This window comes from Spinacia oleracea, chromosome 5 (assembly GCF_020520425.1).
Source record: "Spinacia oleracea cultivar Varoflay chromosome 5, BTI_SOV_V1, whole genome shotgun sequence".
Lineage (NCBI taxonomy): Eukaryota > Viridiplantae > Streptophyta > Magnoliopsida > Caryophyllales > Amaranthaceae > Spinacia > Spinacia oleracea.
The window spans coordinates 80274513-80281654 of record NC_079491.1 but is presented as its reverse complement, the minus strand read 5'-3'; the positions used below and the strand labels follow the sequence as shown (position 1 = coordinate 80281654).

The window sequence follows — 7142 nt, the reverse complement described above, 5'->3', positions numbered from 1 at the left end:
CCCAAAATATTGGCAGCGCAAACTTAGGTTTCTAAAAATATATTTTCATTTCCATCGTTTTCCCGCCTGCTTCCCTCCTTTTCGTGCTCCTTCTTCCTCATCCCTGGTTCCCCTCTTTCTCTTTGTTCTCCTTCTTCCTCATTCTTGCTCCTCCTCTTGTCCAATTCCTTGGCGGCAACTCTCTTCCTCGGCGCTGCTTCTCTTCCTCGGCGGCAGAGGCTCGGCAGCCAAACACTCTCCAGTCACTGCACACACATCACCGGGTATTGTGCTGCTTCTCTTCTACTTCCCTCAACAGCGCCGCTGCTCTTCCTCAACAGGTATTGTGCTGGTTATTGTTTCCGTCGTTACTGCCTCTTCATGAAATGTTAAACTCCTTAACCCACTTCATTAATTAGATTTAGTTAAATTAACATCCCCAATTAGGCAAACCCTAGCGATTTCAATTGAGTTTTACCCTCCTCTTGAGCACTCCATCGCCGACGTCTTTGTTGAAGTGGTGGTGTTGTTCTTGTTGCTGATGTTGGGTTGCCGGTCTCCCTATCTCCTCTCCTCTTTCTCCTCGTCCTTATCTCTTTGCTCCCCTATATTAAAGACTTCTTATCTTCCACTAATTTTCTTCTTGGAGAACCAATTCACGTGGTCTCAATCTAGTGCAATTTACATTTGTAAGCTTTGTTCTCGACTTTTTCCAATGGGAATTGCATATTCGTGTTTTAAATTTGTTTTTCGAAATCTAGGATAATTGATTTTGCAGTTGTTCTTCCTTGAAAAATAGTTTTGTTTAATTTCATAATATCATAACTGAAATCAATTTTTTTCCGATGTATCATTGCAGATTGATTGAAGAGTATGAAGGCCAGATAGATTCGAAGATGCATATCTGTTTAATCACAATTCGTTTGGTCTTTCTATATATTTATTGTTATTATGGATTGTATGATGGGTTCTCTCTTCAATTTTTTTTTCAGCTTTGATCTTTTTCAATACTTCCATATCTTCTCATCTTCCTCCAGAGTAATAATATATTTGCAGGTATCTTCATCCATAATTGTGTTCGATGTTTCAGAAAAATTGATTGTTTTTTATGGTATAAACGGAAACTGAATTAATTTCATGTTAATGTTTGCTGGGATAATTCCTTATTTGAATATTGTCCCCTTGTTCATCCCTCGTTCAGGACCTATATAATTTAGGATATTCTTTCAATACTTCTTTCTCATGTTTTTCTATAATACTAATAAGATCTCATGGGTCAAATTTCCTCTGCTATTATTTTCTAAGAGCTACATTGAATTAATAAATAGGTTTTGTTGATTGCTGCAGATAAGTAGAAAAGACGAAGAGTCTCATTTTTTGAAACACCTTGATGGCTTGGTAATTGATATCAGTGGTAGAATTGTAGTCTATTTTTGCACTTGATTTGTAAATGTCTCTTAATCATTTTTTTATTTTGTTTTTGCAGCTTATCTGAGACAATTAAGAACAAATACTCGAAGATCTTCACACATTTTATAACCTCTTTCAACCGCTTTATGAATTACTTGTTTGTATTTCTTCTTATAGTTAATGAAGTTTGATATCATTTGTAGGTCATCGTTGCTGCACTCTTCTGTTTCTGTTCTGTTGCTGCTGGTTGTTGTACCCTCGATGTTGCTACTATGCAGTTCCTGGAGTGAAGTTCTTGTTCGCTGTAGCCTCCTGGTTTCTTTCTTGTTTAACCTCCTGGTTTCTTTCTTGTTTGTTTCTTGTTTACAATGATAAACCCTCCTGAGCAGTTTCTTTCTTGTTAGCGAAATCACAATGATAAACCCTCATGGTTTCTTTCTTATTTACCGGATCCTACTAGTACACAATTTTGAGAGAATTGAGGGACTAAAACTTTCTGAGCAGTTTACAAAAGCACCACTTCAGCAGCTGATGATGCCTCAACTAAGGGAGAAGAAAGAAACTGTGTGTATTGTCCTTTAGGGGGAGGATTTTTACTATGTGGTTATAGCCTTATAGGACTTATAATGGATTATTCCATTAGATAGCAGTCACAAGGACAAGACAAAATCAAATATAAAATCTAACAGCCAAAAGGAATCAGGAAATAAAGAACGAAACCAGGAAAATCTTATACATTCAGGCAGGATAGATCCATCAAGGGTTGTCCAGCTGTCTTGGCAACCGAGGTCAGGTAATTTGACGTGAGGTGTTGTCGAATTGCTTTAGAACTTTCCTTGTCCGAATGTTTTTTTGTCATTGTAGTATTTCCTCCATTGCAGGGGAAGAAATTATCTGTATTTCATTTACTGGTGTTTCGTATTGCCTATATTTTTTCTGCGTTGTCGAGTTTTGATTCGATGTTTTTGAATGGGACAGGGTCTTTGTTTATAGAGGTTTTATCACTGAAGAGGAATGTGACCATCTCATCCCTTTGGTAATTCTCCTTGCATCAAGGAATCACCGATTTCACAATTACTAAACCATGCTTGAATTAATCTTGATGTCTTTCATTACTTATTGACTAGGCACATGGACAGAAAGAAGGTACTAACTCTGTGATCAGTGACACCCAAGGAGTGAGTGCAAGATCATTAGTCACTCTAGATCTGAAGTAAGTTAAAGTGATTTGTTTCCTTTTCCTAAATCATCTTATAGGTGCTTGCAGCTGGTTGGGTTATTGTGATGAAATACATGGAGAATATCTTACTATGTTTATTCTTCTTTAGGATGAATTCGTTGCAACATGGACTCTTCTTCTTCTAGGTATTATCTCGTATTCAAGTGTTTGACCTGAAACTTATAATTTAAAGGTACCTTACTATTCTAATCCACTCTAGTTCGTTCTGTTAACAGAGAATAGTAGGTCACTACAAGTTCTGCATTATGGGAATGAAGAATCAGAACATAAATATGACTATTTTGGGAATCAATTGGCTTGACATGTTACTGAACCTTTGATGGCAACTGTCATTTTTTTTTTTCAGATGTTTCTCGGGGTGGTGAGATCTCATTTCCTGAGTCACAGGTAAGAACAATATTCTTTTGAACACTTTTCTGGTAAGATTGATATACTTAGTTTCAAAGAATAAATTTTCATTACTTTTGCCTTCTGCTAAAACTACTGTAAATTATTCCCCCATCTATGATACTTTTTCCTTTCCCCTTTTTATCATGTCTTTCATCAATACCCCTTTTTTAAACTAAGTTCCTGGTGCCTTGCATCTATTTAATAATTGACGCATGCACCTCCACTCCTTGCCTCGGAAACTCACCCCTTAAGACCATTTGCTTCTTTGTGCAATAAGATTGTAATGTGAGGTTGTGTGTGTCTGCTTAACTTGAAACTCTTTCCGATAAGTATATGCTGCTAAGAAACATCAATAGCTTTAATATTTCAAAGAATACCAACCTGAAATCAATGTTTGTCTATTTAGAATACCTATTTAGGTTCATTAGTTATGAGTTAGGAGCGAAAACGGTCATTTTTGTCAAAATATGACATATAACAAGCAAAACACCCTTAAATGTGCATAACTTGACCAAATTAGGTAATAATGAGAATTAGAAACATAAAACAAAGTATATTACACTTGTAAAAGGTTTTGAATATCTATTTAGGTTCATTAGTTAAGAGTTAGGAGCGAAAACGACAATTTTAGTCAAAATATGACATATAACGATCAAACGACTCTTAAATGTGCATAACTTGACCAAAGTAGGTAAGAACGAGACTTAGAAACATAAAACTAATTATATTAAACATGTGTGTGGTTTGGAATACCTTTTTAGGTTTATTAGTTAAGAGTTAGGAACGTAAACGACAATTTTAGTCAAAATATGACATATAACGATCAAACGACTCTTAAATGTGCATAACTTGACGAAATTAGGTAAGAATGAGAGTTAGAAACATAAAACCAAGTATGTTAAACATGTATATGGTTTGGAATACCTTTTTAGGTTCATTAGTTAAGAGTTAAGAGCGAAAATGACAATTTTAGTCAAAATATGACATATAACGATCAAACGACTCATAAATGTGCATAACTTGACAAAACTAGGTAAGAATGAGACTTAGAAACATAAAAACAAGTATTTTAAACATGTATATGGTTTGGAATACCTTTTTAGGTTCATTAGTTAAGAGTTAGGAGCGAAAACGACAATTTTAGTCAAAATATGACATATAACGATCAAACGACTCATAAATGTGCATAATTTGACCAAACTAGGTAAGAATGAGTCTTAGAAGCCTAACACCAAGTATGTTAAACATGTATATAGTTTGGAATACCGTTTAGGTTCATTAGTTAAGTATTAGGATAGAAAACGACAATTTTAGTCAAAATATGACATATAACGATCAAACGAATCTTAAATGTGCATAATATGACCAAATTAGGTACGAATGAGTCTTAGAAACATAAAACAAAGTATTGTATACATTTATATGGTTTGGAATACCTTTTTAGGTTCATTAGTTAAGAGTTAGGAGCGAAAACGACAATTTTTGTCAAAATATGACATATAACGATCAAACGACTCTTAAATGTGCATAATTTGATCAAACTAGGTAAGAACGAGTCTTAGAAACATAAAAATAAGTATGTTAAACATGTAAAAGTTTTAGAATATCTATTTAGGTTCATTAGTTAAGAGTTAAGAGCGAAAACGACAATTTTAGTCAAAATATCACATATAACGACCAAACGACTCTTAAATGTGCATAACTTGACCAAAGTAGGTAAGAATGAGAATTAGAAACATAAAAACAATTATATTAAACATGTATATGATTTGGAATACCTTTTTAGGTTCATTAGTTAAGAGTTAGGAGCGAAAACGACAATTTTAGTCAAAATATCACATATAACGATCAAACGACTCTTAAATGTGCATAACTTGACAAAACTAGGTAAGAATGAGACTTAGAAACATAAAACCAAGTATGTTAAACATGCATATGGTTTGTAATACTTTTTAGGTTCATTAGTTAAGAGTTAGGAGCGAAAACGACAATTTTAATCATTATATGACATATAACGATCAAACGACTCATAAATGTGCATAATTTGACCAAACTAGGTAAGAATGAGTCTTAGAAACATAAAAGTAAGTATGGAAAACATGTAAAAGGTTTAGAATATTTATTTAGGTTCATTAGTTAAGAGTTAGTAGCGAAAATGGCCATTTTAGACAAATTATGACATATAATGATCAAACGACAATTAAATGTGCATAAATTGACCAAACTAGGTAAGAACGAGTCTTAAAAACTAAAAATTAAGTATATGAGCAAAACGACCATTTTATGTTCATTAGTTATGAGTTAGGAGCGAAACGACCATTTTTGTCTTTATTTCGTTGTTATGAGCAAATTAAGTATTACTTTATTTACGATACAATATTTATAATATAACTAACTAAAGTATATATTTTTTTTGATTGTTGATCTTCGTAAGGTACGTAAAAATCCGAGGGAGGAGCCTTTCAGGATTGAAGAGATAAATGATGTTCGAGATTGTCTTTGATATTTTCTTGTAGTGAATTTTAGTATTGTCTTTGATATTTCCTTGTAATAAATTTTAGGTTATGGATGCTAGTTTTTTTATGATTGTATTGTAATCGAGTTTTTTACTGTACAATTTAATTATCTATATAATTGAGTAATGTTTTATATTATGTATGGAGGTTAACTAGTGGCGTGGTCCAATTATAAAAAATATGTGGCAACAAAATAGGATATATAACAAATACGGCTCGTTTATAGGCTCGTATATATATCAAGTGTGGGCTCATTCCCAAAATTGGTACACTACTACATTTTTGAACTAATGCAACGGTAGAATAGGGGCTAATGCGACGGTAAAGTGAGAACCGTTGCAATAGAGAGAGCTAATGCGACGGTGCCTTGTATAATATTTTAGAAATTGGAGCTAATGCGACGGTGCATCCAAGCCGTTGCATTAGAGGGTCAAATGCAATGCATATCAGGCTAATGCAACGGTGAGCCAATTACTACTTTTGCGCCTACGGTATACTTTATTCCCTCCCATTACTTTTCCCAAATTTTCAAAACCGCGCCCTTGCAATTTTATGTGAAAAAAAGAAAAGAAAATAGAAATAAAAAAAACACGCAAAAACACTTTACGTGGAACATTCCAATTTTTCTGGAGAGAGACTGAGAGAAAGAAAAACGTAGCTAGGATTTATCAAAATTTTGGGCAAAGTCTAACAAATTGGTCTGCAATTCGCAATTAGGGCTCGAGCTTATCTCGAATTTCTTGCAATTCTCTGCGAAATTCTCTGCGAAATTCTCTACGAAGTTCTCTGCGAAATTCATCGAGTGGGAGGATTGAATTGGGGCTTTCCATTAATAATTCGAACAAGTTAAGGAGGAGAAATTCTACGTCAACCATCTGCTACTATTCACGGTATGTAATCGATTCACAATTCAGGTTTATGTATTAATAGAATGAATTTTGGATAGTTTTGTGAGGGTTTGTTCTGTTTTTTCCCTTGTCTGGTAAGCATAATTCAGGGTTTGTTCTGTTTTTTCGCTTTTCTGGTATGCATAATTCAGGGTAAGCATAATTCAGGGGGTTTGCGGATGTATTTTTGAAGAATTGGGTTATTGAAAATTGTTACTGTTTTGTTATCACGATTGAGTTTTTATAAAGGTTGCTGCTTTACTGAAAGATTAATTTGCAGATGAATTGGATTGATGTGCTTAATCTTTTATACAAGTATGTGAAATATTTGGGTTCCTGTTTTGTTTTGGTTATTGTTATTGACTTATTGTATATGTTAATATATTGTTAAAGCATCGTGGCTCGATTTCGATTACATTGTTTTTGAGGGAAAAGATGGGAAATAAGGGGAAGAAGTAATAGTAGTGTGGCTGAGTGTAGTTCAATGACAGTGTGTCAGTTTCGTCTATTGTCAATGGAGATTCGAGGTTATTGACTTCCCAATTCGCATAGCTTGTATGATGTATGGCTGTGTGTTTATAGTTTGTATGACGTATGGCTGTGTGTCAGTTTGGATAAGTCTGGATTCCAAATGCATCAGTTCTAGGACTAATTGCTAGTGTTGCCGAATGCATGAAGTGTGGTGGAATGGGAATTGAACAAGAATAGAATACTTGATTT

General features: G+C 34.1%; 1 long non-coding RNA gene across 2 annotated transcripts; it reads left to right on the top strand.

Moving 5' to 3' along the window:
- Nucleotides 1–5673, top strand: LOC110792860 (uncharacterized). Of its 2 annotated transcripts, none has more exons than XR_008921559.1 (9): nucleotides 1–320; nucleotides 839–1035; nucleotides 1327–1377; nucleotides 1466–2182; nucleotides 2368–2425; nucleotides 2517–2602; nucleotides 2718–2754; nucleotides 2845–3016; nucleotides 5454–5673. It is a non-coding gene; the product is annotated as an uncharacterized lncRNA (long non-coding RNA). The 2 variants fall into 2 exon arrangements; XR_002534530.2 differs by having other exon boundaries at nucleotides 2718–2801; nucleotides 2976–3016.
- The last annotated feature ends 1469 nt before the right edge of the window (nucleotides 5674–7142 follow it).